This window comes from Calidris pugnax, unplaced genomic scaffold (assembly GCF_001431845.1).
Source record: "Calidris pugnax isolate Ruff unplaced genomic scaffold, ASM143184v1 scaffold10, whole genome shotgun sequence".
Taxonomy (NCBI): Eukaryota; Metazoa; Chordata; class Aves; order Charadriiformes; family Scolopacidae; genus Calidris; species Calidris pugnax.
Window position 1 is genome coordinate 751,406 of NW_015090795.1, and position 25,287 is coordinate 776,692.

Genomic DNA, 25,287 nt, shown 5'->3' on the forward strand with positions numbered 1-25,287 from the left:
GCCGGTTGGTCAGCTTGGCATAAGCAAATCTCTAATCTAAAGGTAAGGTTAGATATAAAAGCCAATTTTAACATCCTGGGTTCAAGACTGAAGGACTGAGGCCACTCTTGGAGGTGGCTCTGAGCATGACTTCAGGTCCAAGGCAGGTGAACATCAACACCGATCTCCAACCAACACCTCAGCCACAAAAGCTGATGTGAATTTTGTGAGAATAAAGAGAAGCAGAGAGCTGGGGGGAAGCTTCTGCACCCATCACTGCTGCAGGGCATCGGCTCCTCTTCTGTGCCCATAAGTCATGAAGGACACCCCTACAGTGGAGAGCGTCCCCGGGGCCTTGTGGCCAGGCAGGAGGAAAGAAAGAGCACTCCTTTTTTATTTCTTTTTTTTTTTTCTTTTCTTTTTTTAAAATACATTTGTCACCTTAAAAGCTATTAATATTGTTTAGAGTCAAAGTCAATGGCAATCCAAACATCAAAACTGGACTTTTTTTGTCAAGAGACATTCTCTAGTTAAAATAGAAATTAATTCAGGGCAGCTTTATGGCTGGTATCAAGGAGAAGTTCCTTCTGGCTTTGTAATTGACTGATCTGCTGCGTGTCAAGCCGCAGGACCAAGTTTTTTAATTCCGTGCAATAAATATTGAAGGCTATTTAAATGGAAAAGGGAATCACAGTTTTGTTGCTTTGTGTTATATAAGCAAGGTTTAAAATGAAATTACCATTCCTGGAGATGAAAGAACTTAAAATCTGCTCATGTTTTTTACCCTTAGGTTTAAAAAGCAAATAAATAAGTAAACAAATAAATCAAGAATATTAAATCCCATCTAATCTGCTTTAACCAGAAAAATTTAAAAAGAGGCTTTCTTATTCTGCAGCTGAAAGAGTTGGGCATGCGAATCTTTCCCAAAGAAAGCTTTTCTTCTCAGATAAGTGTTCAGAATCTGAATTAAATTAGTATTAACAAAGCCGACTTCCTTTTTTAAATCTGGATTATGAACTATACTGCCTCAGATGTCCCTTAATTGTTCTTTGTTATACCAAACTTTTAATTTCTCCTTTTTCTAGAGAAGTCCTCTGTGAAAAGTAATCTGAATTTGATAGTGGCACGGCCATGGCCAGGTTTCTGGGCACTTCTTTATACACCACGGAAAAGAAATGCAGCCCTTCCTATCATTCCCCAATCCCTGGCAGACAGGGCTGGAAACTAAACACGGGAGGTTTTATATGTCTTCTCTAAAATGTTACTCTTTTGATGCACACAGGAGCAGTCAGCCTGACCTTTACTTTATATTAATTCTTGTGCCGCGTTTCTAGGGAAGAAGACTTGTCAAGGAGCAGCATTTAGTCTAAGAATACAGCAGCCTCTTAAACTGTTTTATGCTTTTGTGTTTCGATAACCAGGCGCTGCCCCTGAAAATACCAACCATAAATATTCATGAGCTGCACTCTTTTCCCTTCCCTGGTAAATTCTGCTGTGGGCCCGGAGAAGGGGCTGGAGCAACACCAAGTGAATTGCTCCACCTGATTGATGGTGGGGGACACGGAGCTACGGACGCCAAAGGGCAGAGCTCTGTGACTGTAACTTTGCAATTATCTTCATCCTCCTCTGTGTAGGACATCTATGGATGTCTCAGACTTGGCCACTTGGCCATAAAAATAACCCTGAAGCCTTTACCACCGCAGCTGTTTTCTAATCAGTGGTGTTCCCACTGCAGCATCCGGAGCAGGCCAGAGCTCCCACTCTATTTGTGTCCTGCTCTTAAATCCCTGCCCAGACTCCAGGCAGCTCCTGCCTTCCATTACCCTCTGAAGATGCACTTCTCCAGCCTCCTCTCAGTTCTCCTCAATGCCTGCTGCCCCTCAGGCTTCCCTCCGGCGGTCATCCTCCCCCGGCCACACTACAAACGCCTCTTTTTCTCACCTGACTGCACCCCGGTGGAGACAGATTTCACAGTTGTCTCCTTCCTCTATATGAATAAAACACATTATGGCCTTTTTAGACTATTTCTCCTCCAGACTTCACAACAAGCCCAAATCTGTTTAGTACCTTCAGAACTTTTCCCTCTATAAGTCCACAAAAGCAGGTGAGATTTAAATGACTGGTCCTTTCTCAAAAACAAGAATATGAATCCAGAGGAGGCCCTGGAGATGCTGGGAGGGCTGGAGCCCCTCTGCTGGGAGGGGGGGCTGGGAGAGTTGGGGGGGTTCAGCCTGGAGAAGAGAAGGCTCCAGGGAGACCTTCAAGCCCCTTCCAGTCCCTCAAGGGGCTCCAGGAGAGATGGGGAGGGACTCTGGATCAGGGAGGGGAGCCACAGGAGGAGGGGGAATTGTTTGACACTGAAAGAGGGGAGATGGAGCTGAGATCTGGGGAAGAACTTCTTTGGTGTGAGGGTGGTGAGAGCCTGGCCCAGGTTGCCCAGAGAAGCTGTGGCTGCCCCATCCCTGGAGGGGTTCAAGGCCAGGTTGGAGGGGGCTTGGAGCAACCTGGTCTGGTGGGAGGTGTCCCTGCCCACCTCCCAGGGGGCAGGGGGTGGCACTGGATGGGCTTTAAGGTCCCTTCCAACCCAAACCATTCTGTGGTTCTATGATGTGCTCACTCAATCCAAAAAGTATACTTGAAAAAACACCTTCCTCCTTCCTTACAACAAACCTCAACCTGCTCCTGGCAACTTTTCTAGATGCGATTTGTCCGAGCTGCCTCCCTCTGCGGAAACCACTGCCCCTGTGGAAAATCCCCCTCCTCATCAGCAACCCTTGGCGCTCATTTTCCCCTCAATTTGTCAACTCCCAGTGTGGATGCTTTGGCTCAAGTTGGGATGAATAAACATTGTCAGAGTATTGGGGAACAGACAAGGATTATTTCCCAACTGAGAGTTTCTCTGTGCTTTTCCTCAAGGTCTGTTGCATTTGCTATTCCGATACTGTTGGTTTCCCCTGTTGAGAGAAGCCTCCTCTTAATTAACTATCTAGTCAGGCTAGAGCACTCCACACCTAGGCAATTTCTTTTCATGCTTTTTTCTTGCAGATGATGAGCCAGCAGAAGGGCAAAATTCTCAGGGAAACAGAAAAAGAATGTCACAGTCATTGCTGTTTCCTTTCTCATGGTATCTACTGCTCCAGGTTCACACAAAATCTCCATCTGATCCAGTTGCTGTCCAGCTCTGCTACATGGGATTGCAACAAGGCTCCTATTTTATTCTGGAATGCACCCCCCTATTTCCTCCCATTATGGTTTTTGTACTTTATGATGTTGTGTCCAGTGCCTCAGTTTTAAATCTTGCCAGGGGGCTGGCGAAGCTCCCTGGGGGCTGGATGCCCACCCAGCACAGCCCACAGAGAGAGCAAAACTGCCCGCCTGGGGTGGGCTGGGGAGGGAACCTCTTCCCATAATATGAATTCTAGATATTTCTAGCAAACCCTCACTTATCTAGGCATTCAAATTCTCCAGTTTGTAAGCAAATTGCAAAATAAAAAAAAAAAAAAAAAGAAAAAGAAATATGGTTTCAATAAATACCAAATACCATTTCAGTAAACCCTGAGTTTTGGGGAAAAAAGCCCTCACCTTTCTGAAGCTTCTGTGATGTTCAGACACATGAAGAGATAGAAGACTGGCATTTCACTTCTGCATTTGAACAGCCACATGATGGAAAATGATTAATTTCTATGAAAATCCTGGCTTATTTGCCAATCAGCAGGATGAAATAGAAATTCAGATAGAAAAATAGACAATTATATACTACAGACAATCTTCACATAGTGTGTATGTAGCACAATAGTCATAAAGTTACGTTCTAAGTGTTTTCTCATCACACTGAGTTTTGAATGACGGAGATAAAGCAATTCATGCAGCGACTGTGCACACTCTGGCATAAACTAGTTAAAATAATTTGCCTCTGTGCACTACAAAACATGAGCATTGAATAAAAAATTATATTAAAAATTTATATAGTATTTCCTTGCTAAGCTTTACATGCATTATAATCATATCATGAGATCCATTCTGATAACATTGTAATACAAAATAAGGGGGATGACTCATCTGGCATACAGAAAAGCAGAAAGCCCGTGGTGCTGTGTGATTATTGCAGTGTTTATAAGTTAGTTGTTGCTTCCCATCACAAATGGAAGCAATGTTTTCAGAATAAAAGCAGGCACTGGAACGTAGGATGTAATTTCCAGGGCTGGTGCTGTAGGTGGACTTCCACTAAAATATTCATGATTTTAGCTGTTAGCAGCTCAAATTAATTGCCATCCATAATTAATCTGCCCTGTAGAATCCAGCTATTTTATAAACATGGGATTTATTGGACATGCCCCCTTAATTTGTATTGTGGGTTTTGTTTATTTGCCAGTCAAGAATACAAAAATAATACTTGTCATACAGAAAAAAAATAAATCAATATTCTGCATGCTGTGTCTGCTGTCTGATCACCTTTAAACCCCCCACAGAACTCCTACACAATCTAAAAACCAGTCCTATTAATTTCTTAATTCTAACTACGTCACTTACTGTTTACTCCCTGGGCACGGGCATTAATCTCATGAGCAGCCAAAGGGGAAGCTGGTCCCGTGGGCGGTGGGATGGGGCTGGCTGGCACCTCACCTGTACCTGGAGCTCATGGGTGAACCTAGACGAGACCCACCCCATAGAATTGTTATGGTTGGAAGAGACCTATGGTTCTACAAAATTATTTTAAGTAGTTTATGCCAAAGCAATTCAAGCAGCGGCTGTGCAAGCTCTGTCTCCATCATCCAAAACTCAGTGTGATGAGAAGAAGACTTACAACGTAATTTTATGACTATTGTGATTTTGCCCAATATTTTAATGAAATTTAACCAAGGTTTGACAAGTTGTTTTGCTGTCAACAAGAAACAGGATACAGAGAAACTACAGAGCCTTCATCCATCAACTTCCTACATGGGCCAAGAGCATGTGACCTATGATGAGGGGCCTGTGCATCTACCAGCAGCCCACCATGGCTTGAAGGATACCTGCAAAGCCAAACCCTCCTTGGTCAGGACATGAGCAGTAGCTAAGAATGGCAACTTGGGAGCCTTTAGACAAGAAGTTAGGGTAGGCACTGTGAAAGAGGCACCCAGAGGTGGTGCAGTCTCCATCCTTGGAGACTGAGTCTCATCTAGACCAAGTCACAGTTGACTTGCTCTGGTGCTTCAAGGTGAGACTTTGGTGAGATGACCTCCAGTGGGCACTTCCAAACAGTATTTCTATGACTCATGTTGCTGCTGTTAGTTCCAGACAAATGAGTTTTCCAAATTAATCTGTCCTACATAAGTTTTATTTGCCATCATCTTGTTGATCACCTTGCTTCATTAGGGTCCCTTTAGACTGGACAATTGTTGCTTTGGCTGATCTAAATAAATCTATCATCTGCAAATGTACCACATCAGTAATCGTTCCCTTCCCCACATTGTTAATTAGCGTGGCAGACAGCAACAGCCCCCACGTGGAAATCTCTGGACACCCTACTGTTAACCTTTTGCCACAGTCAAATGGCCATTTATTCCTACTCTGTGTTCTGGGACTTGGCTGAAGACACTTTGAAAGCCCAAATAAATTATGTCATATGGTGCTCCTTTGTGCTTGCTTGCTCAAGTGAGAAATAGACTGGTATTTCCATGCAGAACAACGACACTACGCAGCAGAAGCTACACCACAGCTGCTCTCGGGGGAGGCTGTGAAAATCCCCAGTACTGATGGCTACGCTGCATTCATCCCCCGGATTTCAAGAGCTTTTTGTACATATCCCTTACTCCTCCTGCCGCTATCCTTGTTCTGTGTGCCACTGCCTGGGAAAAGGAGTTAAAAATAAAGCCGTGCTATTAAACAAAGAGGAAACCACTCATTTAAGTGCTATTTATACGTCTGTGGAGACCATTCTTGGAAATTCTCCACCAGCTACAATTAAATGCAGACACCCAGGAGATGGAGAAACGGAACTGTTATTTATTGTGGGACACACCCCTGGTGCTGGTACAGAATCCCTCTGTCTGTGCTCAGGAAAGGAAACAGAAGGAACATGACATGGGTTCCTGCATGGGCTCCTTACCAGACCTGGGGCAATCACTTTAGGCCAAGATCATAGAATCAGAGAATCATCTAAGTTGGAAGGGACCTTTAAGATCATCTAGTCCAACCATCAACCTAACTCTGACAAAAAACCCCATCACTAAACCGTGTCCGCCAGCACCTTGTCAACCTGTATTTTGAACATCTCCAGCCACCTCCCTGGGCAGCCCATTCCAATGCCTGATAACCCTTTCAGTGTAAAATTTTTTCCCAATATCCAACCTGAACCTCCCCTGGTGCAACTTGAGGCCATTTCCTCTAGTCCTTTTGCCTGTGACTTGGGACAAGAGACTGAACACCCCCAGCTACCCCCTCCTTTCAGGGAGTTGTAGAGAGCGAGGTCTCCCCTCAGCCTCCTTTTCTCCAGGCTGAACACCCCCAGCTCCTTCAGCCTCTCCTCACAAGACTTGTGCTCCAGACCCCTCACCAGCTTCTTTTCCCTTCTCTGGACCTGCTCCAGCACCTCAACTTCTCTCGTCAAAGAAGATGACCTACCATTACAGAGGATCAGCACCACTAATCAGACCACCTTCAGCAAAGACTAGTTCAACAACCCTTTCCAAAAGCTGTGCAACACCCTCAAACTACCCCTGCCTTCACCTGGGGGAGTGCAAGGACTAGAACAAGTCCCTCTCCTTGCAACAGCCACCAAGCATCGTGAGGAGCAAGACTGGGAGCAGTGTCACGGGTGCTGAGACACCGCAGGCGGGGAGCAGGGATGGGGAGTAAAGGCAGACGCTGGGCAGGTGACCAGGGGTCGAAGGATGAGATAAAATTTGGACATAGTCATATCCTGCAAGGAACCGAGGCTGCAATGTGCTGAATAAATCACTTGCAATTAATTCTGTGACCAACTTCAATTCCAAAGCTTGTTTGTATCCATCATGGTCTAGTTATCAGAGAGGGAAAAGCAAACTCACCCAAATATATCCCAATTAAGTGCTTGTAGCTCAACGAGGTTTCGGCTCCTATTTCAGTTCTGCTGAACTGTGAGAGTGCCAGTGGAAACCTTTTGAAGTAGTCAATGATTATTTTAACAGTTCAACTTATTTTCAAATGATTTATCCAGGAAAATAGCAATTTCTAACTTCCTTGGATTCATTGAACCAATGTGCTATAATATGTCATATAATTAAACTAGTCATTAAGACTTTTACTGGATAGAAAAATCAAATCTCTGAGGCATCTGACCTTTTGGGCATTTCAGCCTTTCACACTTCAGTTACCCGGTTGTCTTAAAATTGCCTGTTAGTAACTGCCTGACTTTATGGGCTTTCTGAGCAGTTTTTTGAACAGCAAAATTAGTACTAAATAAATCTAATACTAATAGCTTCACCTCGTATTTTTAATAACAGAGTCCTGACAAATAATACAGCCATAATTCTCCTGGAGGTGTGCCTTGCCATTTTAATTAATTCCTCATTGATAGGAGTGTGACAAACACAACATTTTCTTTTCACTTTTGATAAATAGTTGTGCTTAAGGGAGCCTTTGAGAAGATCAATAGATTCTTCCAAACCATTACCACCATATTATGTTTAGATGGATATGAAAATAGGGCTCACAAAGACAGGGATTCATAAATTGCACTCACAGACATGCCACAGTCTTCCTGCGACCTTTGTTTTTGGTTTTTGCAGTGGAAGGCTACATCCCACATGATATACCTCAGAAATGGTGAAAATCTCTCTGGCCACACCCTTGCAAAGCACTTTGTGAATAACGACAATGTGAATGTTAATGTAAGTGATGGGCCTGGACAGCATGGACCAAACTACAAGAATTACAGCAAATAGTAGAAAGTGCAGCTCCAGGACTGTCCAGACACAGCAGGGCACGGGGATAAACACGCAGACGTCCATCGAGTACAGTTTTCCCATGGGATCTACAGCAGGCATACTAATTTATATTAAAAACCAGCTCAGATTTTGGCTGGATTCTTCATTAGGTGACAGAGCCACAGTCAGAATAAAACCCTGCACCCAGAGGGGTTCATTTTCGGCTCGCTCAAGGACAATTTCCAGCAAACTGTGACATCCGGGTTTGTCAGCTTAAAAATGCACCCAGTGGGACAGCCCTCGGCAACTTCTGCTCTGAGCATGGTTGTGCTCCTGCCAGGACGGGGGCGAGTGCCCCTTGGAGGGTTCAGACCACTGCTGGAAGAATATTGGTATACAGCCAGGGAGGAAATTGAGCCTGGGCAGCCTTTTTCAGTGAGTGAGGGGAAAATACCTCCCAGCTCTAACTGTTACACGGGTACAACCGATAGAAAACACATGATGGTTCTCCTCATTGGTGTCCTGAGGTGGCTGCTGGTCACAGAATCACAGAATCTTAGTGGTTGGGAGGGACCTCTGAACAGAAAGAAAACAGAAAGAAAAAAAAGAAAAAAAGAAAACCAAAGAAAACCAAAGAAAACCAAAGAAAACCAAAGAAAACCAAAAGAAAACCAAAAGAAAACAAAAAGAAAACAAAAAGAAAACAAAAAGAAAACAAAAAGAAAACAAAAAGAAAACAAAAAGAAAAAAACACCGCACCCACCAACTAAACCCCACACTGAACACCTCGCCATAAACCAATAACCTTGGGCACTAGAGCATGCCCTGAAGAGCCATGTCTATACGTTTCTTAAATACCTCCAGGGATGGTGACTCCACCACCTCCCTGGGCAGGCTGTTCCAGGGCCTGGTCTCACAGAACTTCATGGTTTCACAGAACTTCATGGTCTCTCCCTGTCCCAAGCAGCTGCCCATACTCCATCATCAAGGCAGGCGAGGCAGGAGCAGAGAAATAAATCAGATGCCCATCCTGGAGGTTTGCTCGCCACCCTTATCCGGAGAGCACAGGCTCCTCCTGGGGCCGGAAGGGTGGGACACCTGCGGTGAGGAATTATCTGAATGGGCAGCTGATTGATTCCTGCTTTTCCGCACCGCTGCCTGGTGACAGACCGAAATCTCAGCTTTGATGAACCCGTCTCTCCAGCAGCGCCTGCCTAACGAGGCAGTGGGAGCGAAGCCAGGAAGGGAAACGGGAGGCTCCATCTCACGACGTGGAGTGAGGCTCCAGGAAAGGTCAGCGCGGTTCAGGCAGCGCTGGCTGCAATTAGAGCTCGTTATTTCCCACCACGCCGGCATCAGGCCACCTGACAGCTATGGATTTAGGTGCCATAACTAAATTATATTTAAATTGTCCTGGGCTCATAACAACTACTGTTTCTTTTGATGGCTGGAAAGATTCGTGTTCCTGCTGGCTGGCTGCTCATGACAGTCATTTGAGGGAATTAATCAAAGGAAAATACTGTAATAAAGTGTATGTTTTCCACTTGGTTTTAGAAAGGGAAGTTAAAAAAACAACCCCAAAAACTTGAGAGCGTTGCCAACTCTTACAGTCATCATTTATATATGTATCTAGCCTTAGTACATCAGTATGTACCTGGAAGCATTCAAAAGGGAAAAAAAAATTTAAGAAAAATTCTGTGCAAAACCATTAGCTTGATTTTTAAAAGAGCAAAAGCATGTCTGCCGTGTTAGAACATCAACTACCTGAATAAAAAAGCGGGGAGAGATGATATTCTACTTGAAAGTCCACAGTCAAAAGCGCTGGATCAAATAACAAGAATTTTTTCTGAAATCTTGGAATTCTTCAGTCTGACATGCAGAGAGAAAAGCAAACTAATTACCCACAGGACAGGTAGGAATGATCAGTGAGAGGCATCCTTAAAGCAGAAAAAGCCAAACGTAGGGCAGGATAGCAAGAAAAGCTACTAACTACTAATAGTTTGAATTATTAAAGTCATTAAAGTCATTCCAAAGGACATGACTCCTACTTTTCAAGCCTCTGGGTACCATTGTTGTCATACACATGGTTCAGATTGAAGCACAATCCTCACACAACCACGTATCCCGGAATCAAAAGGCAAGCAGAGAGGATGCAGAGAGCTTTTCAGATGCTGGTGAGAGGACCCTGCATCTTCTCTTAAGTCTTACATCAAGCATTTGCACATGGTGGCCAAAGAGGAGGCATTTGCAGCAGTGAAGAGAGAAATACAACGCATGAAAGAGAAAGGTGGTTGGACTCCAGGGAAAATGAGAGATTAATTTCATAATAGGGAAGCTGGAAGCAGTTACAGGGTACTGAGACCTCCCATGATCCTGCAGCCTCACCTGAGGGAGGTGGCACCAAGCCACCAAAGGTCCAAGCCCAGGCAAGGGGAAGGGTGATGCTCTGGAGGCACCACCACCCCAGGAACCAGCCAAGCCCCAGTGTTCAGTGAGGCTCTCACAGAAGATCAAGGAAGTTTTATATCCACTGCCCATAAAGACAGTTCTCAGTCCTTGCTGGTGAGCAGGATGGAAGGTCCTGCAGTGCCAGGAGGTCTCTGCAGCAGGCTACTGATGAGCTCTGACAGATTTATCAAACTGAAGGACAGTGGCTGCCATTTGGGATATGGAGAGATGATTTGGGAGGGGATAAAAACCCGAAGAGAAGGTCAACTATAAATGTGAAATACAAAAGATTTCAGGGTCTAATTACCAAACCTGAATGAGGAATGTAGAAGAAGAATTCAGACAGATGGGTTTTTTTATTCTTTTTACTTATTCTAACTATATCTTTTGCCAAAGGCTTATACTTAGTGAAACATCAGGGGAAAGCACAGAAATATGAATATTAACATCACCGGTAGATGCACATTACTTTTGCAGAAGACATAAAGATGAAAGAAAGCAATGCAGTTATTTGCCTTTATCCTCAATGTTACCAAGAGCCAGACCCTACGTTTTTATCAGGCAGATTTCATCGAGCTACAAAATTCAAAATACTTCGAAGAAACGAAGAAAATCTGCTGCAGTGTATGGCTATACCCTGACACAGCACCTATTGCTTTCTCTCCTGTCCCAGAATGAAGCAGAATTAATTCCCCAAATCAGAATGAATGCCCCCCAAATAAATCACTCCTTCTCCAGGCATATCTGGTGCTATGGAAGACATTTGAATCCCTCTGTTAATTTTCATCAACCTCAGCTCTGCTTCTGAGCAGGTAATTGGGGCTCCCTAAAACACAGCTAGGAATATGCATTCCCAATTTCACCTTTTCTCTGTAGCTCCACGTTTCCCTGTCCCAAATCCTGACTGGGCATAGAAATAGAAAATAGAGGCAAGCCCAAACTTATGTTGGCATAATCTTGAAGGTAGAGGGTGGTTATTCTAGTTACTGAAACAGCTAATGTACAGTTGTTCATTCCTATCATAAAATGCCATCTGAAATGAAAAGCAAGATGTAATATATAACATGCCAGCCATTTCTCCATGGAAATTTCCTGATGGATAAAAGGCCTTGCCTCTGCTATCCCCCACTTTGCTTTTCAAACCTAATACTCCGCCTTCCATTTCCTAAGGAATTGATGTCAGTAAGACATTTGCAATATCAAGCCTTATATATGTTTAATTTTGTCAGACTCCTCTGAGATGTGCTGGGAACAAGCCCTTCCACTCCTGATTTAGCAGAGGCACGTTGATATTTTCTTCTCATAAGCTTTTGCTCCAAGGCCTGAGGGATCTCAGTGAGAGCCCACCCATTCCTGTACACACCAGTCCAGTTTTGCATTACTAGAAAAAAAAAGGTAATTCTGTGATACTCAGTTTTGGCCTCAGGAGAGAGAGATTCTGTGCATGAAACATGCAGAAAGAAGGTTTTCTGGAGGGAGGGCAGGTTAAATTATTATCCTATAACGGCAGGGAAAGGCAGAGGAATTGGTCTGGGTCTGTCATGGGCAGCACTGAGAGATGGAGATGCCCTTCCTGAGGGGAATCCAGAGGATTTGTCTCTGATTTCCCTATGTCGGGATCTCACAGCACCATGCCCAGGCCCAGCCTTCGGGTACCACACATTACCAAGAGCTGCAGATCCTTCAGGAAGATGCAGCTGTTAAAGGGCAGAACTGAGTAGATTCCTCACCATCTTCATCCTTCACCCACATGTCTGTCCTGTTTCTGTGTCTTCAGCTGCTCACATTTGATTGTAATATATGAGGATGGGGCCAGTCTTTTCAGTGGTGCCCAGTGACAGGACAAGAGGTAACAGGCACAAACTGGAACATAAGCAGCTACATCTCAACATGAGGAGGAACTTCTTTCCTGTGAGGGTGGCAGAGCCCTGGAAGAGGCTGCCCAGGGAGGTGGTGGAGTCTCCTTCCCTGGAGACGTTCAAACCAACCTGGACACCTGGACACCTGTGGGACCTGCTCTGGCAGGGTGTTGGAGGAGATGATCCCTTCCAACCCCATATCATTCTGTGATTCTGTAAAAGTGCCCCATGCACTAATAAAACCCATCACTGTGGCTGGCCAAGCGTTTCTGCACTTGCCCTTCCATCAAAACTACCTTCCTTCAAGCCTTTCACCACTAAAATCTTGCTTTGTCTTGCCATGTGTTTTTACCAAATCAGTGCTTATTTATCCATAAGAATCACACTCACCCTAACCAGACCCCCAGATCCTGTTTGGGTTTCACCCGAAATACGTATCAACTTCACCAAGTTCTGAGGAATTTGTACAAAATTACCCAAATATGGGCCCAGCTGTATTAGATTTTATCTAATAAACCACTGCCCTTTCACTTCTTCATTTCCTTATAAGAAAAAACAGAATATCGTGGTCTCATGTTGGTGTTTACCCTCGTATAGACAAGAAACACAAATCATCACATATACTGTTGTACCCGTCAGGATGCAGGATCCAACAATCTATTAGCTATCAGGAAAACACACTTCTAAAAGATTTTACTGCAAGTCTTTACTTCTTGAGCAAAGGCATTTGACAGAGCCCATCTGCCAAAAACAAGCCTTTGCAGGGCTGTGAGAAATTCCCAATTTCATATATGTTAAAATGTGCCCCTGCAAGATAACTGGGCTGTTTCGCAGGAGACAATCACTGAACGCTGCAGCAGATTTTTTTCTGCTGCGATTTGACTGTGTCACGCAGCTAAAGCAAAAATATGATCAAAAAGCTCTTTGAATCTAACAAAAATGAGTGCTGTTATAAATATAGGCATGAGCAGCAGGGGGGCAATACATGCAGTCCGGAATTACACGGTGCGTCCAAGAGCACTGTGTTTTTGCATGATACGAGCTGTTGACAGTGATTAACAGCCCGACTGAGATCCATCACGCACGCAAGAGGCTTTTCATGAGAGCTGCCCGCGAAGAGAAAGCTGGAGGGACCCAAACAACCACAGCTCAGTTCCTCCGTTTGGATGCAACTGGTTGCTCTTTTGATGGCTTTTGATGTGCAGAAAAAAAATACTACAGGGGTAATTTAAATGCTTATTTGTGGCTCGATTTGCGAAGACATGATTCCCTTTGAAGGAGCCTGACAAGCAACAGGGCCAGGGCTGTGGCAGCAGGGGGATGCTCAGCCGGGAACCAGGAGAAGCAGCAGGGACAGGGGGGTGTCAGGACCGCCCCCCCCCCCCAACCAGGGGTGCTGGGACCCCAACAGCAGGTTCATATCCACTGCTGAGACACTTCAACCTGCTGGAAAGGGTCATCCAACCCCACCAGCTTCCAGCACCTGCCCTTGACCGGTCGCACCAGCTCTTCTGCACCCTGGTGTCCCAGCCACAGCACCTCTCCCTTCACCAGGCAAGCATGCCGTGGCTGCAGCAGGGTTTGTGCCAGGCTATTTCTGTTTAAGAGCTCTTAGATCATGAGTTTCACCTTTTAGAGGTAAAATGAAAATGGGAAGTCAAAGGTCTGAACATATAAAAATAGATCAGTCTAATAAAGATGCTTTCAGAGAGCACAGACCTCTCGAAGGGCTCCCAGGTTATAGGAAGAAACTCAGAATTGCCAGGAGCTCTACAGAGGGTCTCTGAAGGTTTTTCTTTCTCTCCTCCTCCCTTTTTCCATCTTGCAATTTACTTTTTCTTCATTCTTTCTCTAAATGAAGTGCCACCCGATTTTCATCCTTCTAATCTCCAGTCTTGCTCCGTTTGGGAGCAAATAAATCTCTTTCGTGTGCTTCTTACCATCCCTTCCTGCCAGCAATTAAAGGCCCAGGTGCCTTTCTAGCAGAACCAAGAGGCAGAGCCTGCCCAGCAGCCACGGCTTGGCCACCTGCTTCCCAGCCACACACACCACAGTAACAGGATGGGAAGAAATACAGCGTGGGGCTGGAAAACCACTGCCAGGGGCTGCTTTTTTCATAGGGGAGGAGGCTGCCTTGGCCCAACGTCCTACAGGAAAGATAAACAGTCCCATCGCCTTCCTCCCAAGGAGAAAGAAGGCCAGGAGCTGGCGTTAGCAGATCACTTCTGAAGAAGACTCCTACTCGCTGTGCTACTGCTGCTCATTTCTATCCCCACACACATATCACACACAATAATATTATATACACACACGCATATTTTTTTTTCCAGCAAACACAACCTGAACAGCCAGCAGTGCTTAGTTCAGCTAATAAAGCAACTTTCAACCTTCTCCACTAATTGGGCTCATGACAAGCTGGGATCTGCAGGCGTCTACTGGCAGTCTCAATTTTACTTTACGTTCTCAAAACCCACTTCATTTCAAGCAAAGAAACCGCTGATAACAAGCGGAGAAGCTGGGAAGTTTGCAATGAGCCCGTTCTTACCAGATCATGACTTCCACCCTCTCCCACTGCTCCCAGCCATGCCCAGCTGGTTCATGCCCCAGAATCACCTATTTTAATCAAAAGGTGGAATTCTAGCCTAGCTGAGGATGTGGGGGACAGCTTTAAGTCCTGTTTTATTCTCTTTCCACCCTTCCCCTGTCCCCCAGCATACATCAAGGAATCCCCAAGGACAGAAAAGAGGGAGAAGCTGCAGACATAAGGCTTATTTCTGTGTGCTGATAAACACCTCCCGTTGCTGCTGCGAAAGGGAAGGGGCTGGTGACACTCCCTGATACTTCTAGGCAGCATCCAGCTGGCTTTGGGTGCAGGGCAGTACCTGGGAAAGGCATCTTCAGCTCTGAAAATGTGATCTCCAGGCCATACAGCTTCACCACCTTTGGGATATTAGGATCAGCCTCCTTGTGGCACATGATGTGGCTCCAAAATGCCCAGGCAATGCCAGAAAAGCTTGTCATGCTCTGACAAAGAGCCTGTGCAGAGCGTGCTTTCACCACCAACTACACCCTTCCCTTCATCATTTCGCCCTCCTTTCCTGCCTCACATCACAGATTGTACATGGTGCTAAAGAAGAAGTTAAGCAGCCGCTTCTTCAGAGCGTGTGTCGACATCCCTAAGGGTTTCTGTCACTCCCTCCTGCTCCTCACTGATGTGTAATAGTCATAGGAAATGAGGAAAAATAATAAATCAACAAGAATTTGTAAAGAGTGTTTTCCAGGTCCACCTGCCCAAGTCGTTGCATCCTCTGGAGCATCGATAAAGATGCCCAGAAGCAGAGTGATCAGGGCACAGAGTGATTCCCTCTGCCTTTGGCAGCTGAAGGGAGGATTTGACTCCCTGCGAGACAGAGGTGCTGTGAAGAGACCTGAAGCTCAGATATTTCTGGGAGAAAGGACTTGCAGATTCTGCATTATATATATATATTTTTTTTTTTTTCTTTTAAAATGTCTCCAAAAGGTCGTGCTAATGGTGTTTACTATCAAGTAATAAATGTTAACACTTCTCCACTGGCTGGATAATGCTGAAGACTGGAGAGGTGCCTGTTTGTTTGTTTTTCAGTTTTAGGCAAATTGCGCTAAATCAAGCAAGGTACAACGTGTGCTATTTACAAACAGTGACATTTGCTGTTACTTTACTGTGAGGTGCAAATATTTTTTTCCTAATGACTATTTTCTGAAACCTGCAGTAGGAAATGCAGTTTAATATTGGGGTTTGGTTGTTGTTTTCTTTTCTTTTTTTTGATAGGTGGCTTTTTTGTCTTTAATAAACCCCAAAGCCCCCTACCCACCACTCTCAGTCCCCTGCTTCGATGTTCAGTGCGAGTCAGCTTCAGAGCGGTTAATGGAAACCCCGTGAAAAAGGCTAAGCTATTAGTGAAGTAATTAAGGTTTTTTTCTTAATACAGATAAGATTGCAAGCAGGAATAATTAAACTAAACCCCGTAACCCCTTGGATTCAGGATCCTGGATCATTAATATTGAGTGTTAATGAAAGCGTGCGGGTCTGGAGCGGGCAGGGGAGGCTCTGAGCTCGGGGGTAAGGTGTGTGGAAGGGGTAGGTCCTTAATAACCATTCTATGATTAAGCAACAAGGCATTTAAAACATTTTGGGGCAGCAGCACCCAGCTGGTGTGGGGTAGGTGCATCCTTCTATTTACTGCTAAGTTACACTACACTGTGTGATGTTTGTCCCTTTAGAGATGCTTCAAGCTTGAAACGTGGGCTGGCATTACCTGGAGAGGTAAATTAAGTCATTTTTGATGCTGGAGGTGGGTTTTCCCCTGGGGGTGCCAGTCAGGGCACCACCACTCCCCTGACCCGGGGTGGACAAGTGGAGAAAATCCTGTGTCTTGTCAGCTGCTTGTTACTAACTACAGGTTGCAATAAACTCCTAAACAAGGAAAATATTCCTGGTTGAGGACATTTCCTGGGGAAACGACCAGCTTGTGCTCCCAGACTGGGCTTCGGAAGCGGCATGAAAATGAAGATAATAAGGCAGCTTGCTGAAAACTGATGATGATGATGAAGAAGAGTACAACCTCAGGATGCATGCAAGGGATCTCAGAGAGCCAGAGAAAAATGTAGTTAAGAAATGGCAATTTTCTTAAAGGAGTGATACTGATGGCACGAACACAAACTCCTCCAGCGCAGAGGAAGGACAGGGCACCACCTGCCCAAATCACCAGCAATTCACAGGCACGAGGCAGAAACACAGAGAAAGCAGAAAACAGTTCAACTGGTACTAAAGGCAAGCACTGGGGAAAAAATGGCATGAGCATACAGGGAGAAAAATCTGGAGAGCCAAGGGACTTGGTGAGGTAAATCCAGCCAGGGGCACGTGGGGTGCCAAGGAAGCACTCTCTGAATGGACCCACGGCAGCAAAAGAGTGGCCAGGAAGGTGATGAGCAAACAGGGAGAAAAGCTTATGGCAAGGAATATCGAAAAGCCACACTGTTTAACAATTTTTTGTTACTGTTTTGCTTCACTCTTCAGTACAAGGACAATTGCAATCAGCCACATAATGGGATTAGCATCACTGACACAAGGGTAATGGCTCAGGCTGCAACAGAAAAGAACAGGGTAGAAAAGCAGAATGCTTTGAGATAAGCTGAGCCTGCTGAAATTTTCCTGAAGTTCTTAGAGAACTGGAGTAATTTCAGAACTGCCTGCTGCTATCTCCGAGACTGAAAGACTTAAAAAGGGCAAACCGTTGCTTATCTTCCACTTCCCCTGCAACACTCCTTGTGTAGCTTCAGTTCTCGGGAGCAAATAATCAAACCACGTATTTGCAAATCCCCAGGAGGTCCCGAGGAGATCAGTAACAAGCATTATTTTTGTCTGGAATGATTCATGGCAGCCCCACCATCCCCCTTTCCCTGACCGTGGGTGCCGTGCCTCCAGGAAACGGGGAACTGGCTGGAGACAGTAGGGAACCACAGATCTCACAGAACTGAGTTTAATGAGCCTGTTAACACTCTCTCCCGTGGTAAGAAAAGGCTAAGATACATACTCTTGATAAACCACGTAAAAGCTGGGTGAGTTACCATCACCCAGAAAGGAAATCAGAAAAGCTCAGCATCAGAAATGGGAAGATGGAGCTGGTGGGGTTCCATGCGGGTCCCCACAGCCTGGGGCTGCTCAACGCTACCAGGCTGGGGAGAGACAAAATCTGTTTATCCCATTTGCAGGTGATTCCTAACTGGAAAGGGATGCTGGTGTGCTGAAAAACAAGATTAGTCTTCAAGGTAGTTCTACCATATTAGAGAGCTTAAATAAAAATTAGGATGAAGCCCAATAAGCAATAACCTTGCCCAGACGAAGGAGAAGTAGTGGGGTAGAGGTTTACATGAAAAGGTCATGGGGTTACGTGCAATTACAAACTGAGTCAACAGCATTGCCTTGTTAGATAGGAGGCAAACAGCAATGGGACACACAACCAGCAGAAAGCCCTTAAAACGTGCATCATTGTTTTTTTGACACCACACTTCCCAGGAAGACTTGACCCACATGAGAACCACAGATGATCAGATGCACAAAAAGCTGGTCCTACAATGAAAGGCCAAGTGAATCGTGGGGAGGTGGGAAGGAGGGAGAACAGAGGGAACCAGTGATGGTCTTCACATACATGGTAAAAGGTGGGAAGAAAACCAAAGCACAGATTGCCCAGAGAGGGTTTGGAGTCTCCATCACTGGAGATACTCAAACTCAACTGGGTAGCCTGGTCGTGGTGGCCCTGTTAGAGCAGGGGCTGGCCAGAGCTGCTGCCCACATCAGTGGTTCTGTGAAAAAAGCTGTTCCCTGGGTTCAGCCATAGATTAGAAAAAAAAAAAAAAAAGCAAAACAAAACAGAAAATACTGTTTACTGCAAGGTAAATCTGGGTTAAATACTACGAAAATCAGCATAAGAATCAGCAGACCAAAATACTAAAACAGATCTCTTAAAAGCTTACAGAAGCTCCCTTGTTTGTTCCCCCCCAGGAACAAGTAAGAAAAGCACTTGTCAGAAACTAAGCTACAGTTTATCAGGCCTTTTGTAGGGCCAATTGACCAGATGATCTTTGAGAACTCAGCCTTATTTTCTTAGATTTTAGAGTTCCTTGGGGTCAAGAACAAATAATAAAACTCAAGTAGTCAAAGGGGGAGAAGCAAGCAGGGAAGACAGGCACAAAAATAAATGAACAAATAACCAAGCTGAAATCTCCTGCCATTTAATGTCACGTTCCCAGCTAATTCTCTCTAGGAGAGAGATGCGCTGTAATACACCAACAAAAGAAGAAAAATACATTTACAGCCTGAAAATGAAATTCGTGGCAGGGAAGAGGAAATGGAAGGCACATATGTTCCGTAACTATCTACCAAGCTTTCCAAAACCCGTTAGCAATGAAACACCACATGCGAAAACACACTCTAAAGAAAATTTTCCAAGGAGCCCTGATTTGGCAATGTCGTGTATTTCACATTAACAGCAATTAGTTCCATAGCAAAACACAGCAATTTTTTACAGGAAAGAATACCTGTTTCATTAAAAGCCTCTGGCTGGGGTACAGCTGCAGAACTGTTGTATTTCCTAGTTATTCACAGGTTGTACCCAGCTCCCGGGGCTGCAGGCTGGGGATCCACACATAGGTGATATGATGGTGATACTGACACTCAACCCCACCCCTCCCCACAAACAATTAACACCTTCAAAATTTAATCAATGCCAGGTGGTAAAACTTATCACTGCATGTGAGATAAGGAAGGCGGGTTCCTCTGTCAGCTCCTTTACTGCATTGGCAACTGTGGTCAGACTCAGGTTCGCTTGCCCTCTGTGCAAACTCCCAAGCAACCTGCAGCCAGCAATAAACCTCCAGGGATTTGGCACAAGCCATTATATGTTGCAATGGAAATTATTCCAAAAACGGGATCTCAAAAGCAATTAAGCTCCAACCTAATTCTATCTTCTTTTTTCTGTCCTCGAATGTTTATCAGTTTCTCCCTACTGTTATTTATAAAAACAGCTTTACTTATCTATATGACAGGAAGAGTGAGAATAAGATGATTGTAAAAGTTTTTGAAGGGTTTTTTCATGTAACAGAAAGGTATTATCAGAGCAGGAACAGCAATATTAACATCTTGCAAGATTAAAAGCAGATCTAGTTGAAAAGTGCCTACTTAAAGGCTTCTTTGACAGAAAATCTGCTTTTCCTGCATGCAGGAGTCTTTACAGGAAGAGTGATTTTACCACAGCGTTATTTCTTCCCTGGGGGAAAGCTCTGCAAATTGCTGGCCTCAGGGGGAAGGTTTTATTTCCGGGTGCTAGCTGCTGCTGCTGCTCTGGTGAGGGCTGGGCTGGGTGCCTGGGGTGTCCCTTCACCATCATGTCCTGTAGGTGCACCAGGGTAGGTGGGCACACAGATGGCACTGGATGGGATGGGGTGGGATGGCAAGGAACAGGATGGCATGGCATGGGATGAGATGGCATGGGACAGGATGGGATAGCATGGATGGCACAGGATGGGACAGGACAGTAGCTGCAGCTCCGCCTGGTCTGTTGGGATTGCAGGATATGTCCAACAGAGGAGAACATCCCCAGGGCACTGCCCAGAGTGATACCATCAGGGCAGCCCAGGGGCTAGCCCTGAACACTTGGATATTTGGGAGCTCTTCCAGAACTTTCCAACTCATGCTAAGTTTCACCCATTTTGATATGTTGTGCTTGGCCTGAGCCAGGGCTTTCTCTCCTGTCCTCAAATCTCCTGCAGTACAGTCCTGGCTGGATTGAATCAGCTCTAGCTAAAAGCTGTGTTATCTTCTCATGCACAGCAAGGGCAAGCAGCGAGGTTCAGACATCTCCACTGGGAATTACAGCTGACAATACACAACTGAGCTTTAAATTACCAGCTCCTACCCAGGGCAGCTGTTCGCTACCATTTCTTAGATTTATAGAATTTAAGCCTAGACAAGACCATTAAATCCTTCTCACCTGCCTCTGCTTGTCACAAGACGTTGGATTTCATACATTTATCCCCCAGTCTGAGCCCAGTACCTGGGAAAACCATAGCCCCTGTGCTCAGCTTTGGAAGCAGAGGATGCCTGGAGCCTCCACCACCACTAAAGCTGCTCTTGGCTTTGCTCTTTTTTGTAGTTTTCCATCCCTGACCCCTGTGAGCCAGCAGTGCATCCACCATGTCTATACAATACACAGAGTGGAAGTGCCCAAAACCCTCCAGGGTGAGGGGACAGGCTGGTGGGAGGCAGCTTACGGGGTCTGAAACAGAGCCCCAGTGATGGAGCAGGATGTCCTGTCCCCTGGCACTCACTGCTCTGCGTGGTGGGACCAGAGGACAGCACTGAAGCTCTGGCAGTGAACGTGAGGGTCTCATATCCACGCACTTAGCACCAAGAGAAGTGCTATCATGGCAAGTCCGTAGCCTGACACCGAGTCTCCATCCATCAGGAGGCAGCAAAAGCGTCCTTTAGACTGGGCATCTCTCTCTTGGAAGGACCTCTGGGCCCAGGCAGTAGATCCTTCCCCAGAGCTCCCATCCGGCTCTGGGTTTGAGGCTGCTCTTTGCTCCAGGTGCCCTTTTGGGACGGGGATCTCTGTCCATTGCAGATGGGACCAAGCGCCCAGGAGGACATTTCAGCTTTGTAGTGGCCCTAATGCAATACCCCAGCAGCTACCTAGAGCTGCCAGCAAAGGCTGCGAGGTGACACTCTGGAGTTCCTCTGACAGCTCCTTGCAGGGGATCTGGCACCTGTTCCAATCTTGCCACCTTTTGCGAGCACTAATTTTTCATTTTAAGGGGAGCCACGGCTGCAGAGCGCAGCAATTAAGCCTGCTGAGCTCCTTCCCCAGCGTGTGCCCCTTGGCTACAGCACCAGTGATAAAAGGGTGACTTAGTTACAGGAACAAGGGCTGCAGAAATAAACCCTCCCTAGTCTAGCATCCCAACCTGAACAGATGTACCCTATACATTAAACATAGGATAATATATGGACAGAGAGCAATTTCACAACCATGAATCAATCAGAGGAACATTGTAACATAATAAATTGGATGAATGATGGGCCCCTCCGTAATATATTTCATTATTTCTGTCTGCTTTATAACATATGAATACCTGCCTAACGGTTTCGTGGAACTTAAACTGTGCTGTCAGAGGAAACGATGTCACTCCTGTGTGACACGTGGCCTTTCCCAGCAGCCCGGGGTCTGGGCTCTGTGATGCTCTGGGGTAGAGCCAAAGGCTGCCCTTCAGCCAAGTTGCTTCCCAGCTGGAGAAAAGCTCCTTGCTCCCCTCAGCTCTTCTTAAAGGGTCTCCTGTCCCCGCTGTCCCCTCACACACCTCTCCCAGGGTCACCCAGAACTTGGCTTGTTGTGACTATCCAGCCCTGCTACTCTCCAGCCACCTGGACCTGCAAGCTGACTGACCTCAGCATCTGCCTGCAGCTTGCCCTGATACATTTCCATTTCCCAACACTAGATTTTTCAAACATTTATTCTTTTTTCCTCTTCTGGGTCCTCCAAATTTTCTCAGATTGTACTTTATTTGTATTTTCCTAGAACCACAGAATGGTTTGGGTTGGAAGGGACCTTAAAGCCCATCCAATGCCACCCCCTGCCCTGGGCAGGGACACCTCCCACCAGACCAGGTTGCTCCAAGCCCCCTCCAACCTGGCCTTCAACCCCTCCAGGGATGGGGCAGCCACAGCTTCTCTGGGCAACCTGGGCCAGGCTCTCACCACCCTCACACCAAACAAGTTCTTCCCCACATCTCAGCTCCATCTCCCCTCTTTCAGGGTCAAACCCTTCCCTGTCCTCCTATGGCTCCCCTCCCTGATCCAGAGTCCCTCCCCATCTCTCATGGAGCCCTTTGAGGGACTGGAAGAGGCTTGAAGGTCTCCCTGGAGCCTTCTCTTCTCCAGGCTGAACCCCCCCAACTCTTCCAGGCTGTCCTCCCAGCAGAGGGGCTCCAGCCCTTGGAACATCTCCATGGCCTCCTCCAACCTCGCTCCAACAGGTCCATTGTCCTTCCTGTGCTGAGGACTCCATAGCTGAACGCAGGACTGTTTGAATGAAAAGCTATCACTTATTTTACTGGGTGGGGTTTTTTGGGGGTATCTTTGGCATGTTAGTGACCTAAATCCCTTCACAGCAGGCTCTGATGAGCAGCAGACAATGAGATGAACAGTGAGAGCATGGCCTGTGGTTAAAAACTGGGGGAGAAAGGGGAAAGGGAAACCTCTTCTGTCAGGGGTGGCAAGTTGCCATATTGCATTGGGCATCTGTAAAGCCATGCCCTGAGCTGGTGGCAGCTGTGCCCAACGTCCCCGTTGTGAGGCTGGAAGCATTATCTCGGGCAGGCAGATGCTGGCTGGCATTGTCAGGCTGTGGGGGCTCGGGCCACCCGCTGTCCCCTTGGAGTGCAACCAGCCAGGAGCAGAGGACTGGGTTTTCCACCGAGCTAATTTTTCCTTTTGCCTTTGGTGTTTGTTTCCTTTTGTCTTCAGAAAAGCATGGCTGGGTCTCAAAACCAGTTTCTGCCCAACTCGGAGAGCTTTTCTTCTCTTAAAAGACAAATAAAACAGCAGAGAAAGAATGTCATTTGAATTACTTGCCTTTACAAAACTCTTTGCTTAAAAGGGAAACGGAATGAGAAATCACACTTCAGGTTTTTTTGAACTTTCTCCGTCTTCCAAAAATGGCTTAAAAGGCAGTGGTGGTTGCTGGCGTGGTATGAAGGAAACGCGCGTCTCTGCTCCTCTGCTTCAAACTTGCTTCAAGCATCAGGAGACGCGTGGTGATGGCATCACGTCAGCGTTGGCGATGGGAGGAGGAGAGAAGACAAGGTAAGGAAAAAGCCGTGTTTCTGCAGAGAAGGGAAAATATCTAGTGCAAAGTGCTGCTGCTGTAGATGTGCTGACAGGCAGTTTCCAGCCGCGGAGAGCCAGGATCCAGGCTGAGAGGAGAAGAAAATCTTCCCGGCTTTACCTGGAGAGAATGATGAGAGCAATGAATCGTTAGAGGAAAGCTCTGGTCTCTGCAGCCATAGCAACAGGTCTGCTAAGGGGAAAAGCTGCAGACAATGATGCTCCTGGAGAGTGACAGCCAGGAGATCTTCCCACCTGGTTGTCTCCCTGGGACTTGGACGCCGGGTTCGTTGCCTTTCAGTTTTCCTGTACAATTAATACGACATGGGTGGAGAGGGGAGAGCGGGTAGGAAAGCAGATTTGGTGGATACAAAGTTCTCTGTAGTTCTAGTGGTTCAGAAGCAGTATTGAATACAGCTTTCGATAGGGAGTATTTTGATGAAAACAGAAACATCGGTGACTTTTCTCAACTAAACAACTAACAAAATCCAGCCCAATATATTGCATCTTACACAGACAAAATATCTGGATGTTCAAGACCTGCTACACTTCGGCTGAAAAGTTTTGTACCTTCTTTTGACACTTTCTGATGACTCTTATGCATAACCCAGGGCTGGGAACCTGCAGCATCCTCGAAGGGATCTAACGGTGACCCCACATTGTCAGATCACAGCCAGCTCTCCTCAAGAACTGTGACTATGTGGGGTCTGACCAGTGGCTGCAGGGGAGTGTCTGCTGGGCTGGGATGTCCCTGTGTGATTTGCACTTCTTTAACCCCACCAGTGTGTTTATCAAGAGCTCAGGAAGCACTGCAGAGAAACTGTCATTGCCAGAAGAAAAATTGACTTGGATAAAATGAGCTGAGGACTGTCCCCAAACATCAGGGCTTCCACAGCTGTATCAGCACTGAATGACCTGCTGGTGGGAAAAGTGTAATTAATGGAGCAAAGGAGGGAGTGTGGACATGCTGGACATGCTGGGCTGCAGCAGGTGACGGAGGCTGCGTCAGACCTCGACTCTTCCCGAGATGTGTCCTCACAGCTCCTCTCGGCAGCCACAGGCAGATCTTCTTGCCCAGAGAAGCTGTAGCTGCCCCATCCCTGGAGGGGTTCAAGGTCAGGTTGGATGGGGCTTGAAGCAACCTGGCCTGGTGGGAGGTGTCCCTGCCCAGGGCAGGGGGCGGGACTCGATGATCTTTAATGTCCCTTCCAACCCAAACCATTCTGTGATTCTATGACAGATGCTCCTGAGCTCAGGGGGTCCCACAGGACCCCTGGGAGGTTCATCATCCCCCCAGACATGATTCATCAGGTACCCCAGGGGAACAAGGTGCCCAATGTGCCCAGACTCACCCCCAGCACTCACATCCCCAACCAAAGAACACTCCGGCACCTTCTTGCCTTCCCACCTCCGAAGCCGCAATAAAAAACAGCTTCCCCCCTCTAATTTATGTTTTCTGAATTTGCAGAGTTATTTTTTCCCCACTAGCAGTGAGCAGAGGCTGGGAAAAGAAAATCTGCTTCTGACAGCCCCCATTTGGAGAACAGGTTTTCCTCCTTTCCTTCCCCCATTGGGCAATATCCCCCGTCCCTGGCCATGCCCCCCTCCCTCCCCACACTAACCAGTTTATAGTCACACACTGGACCTGGCGTGATTTGCATTAGTTCAAATGAAAGCGCTGTATTTAGCACCGTAT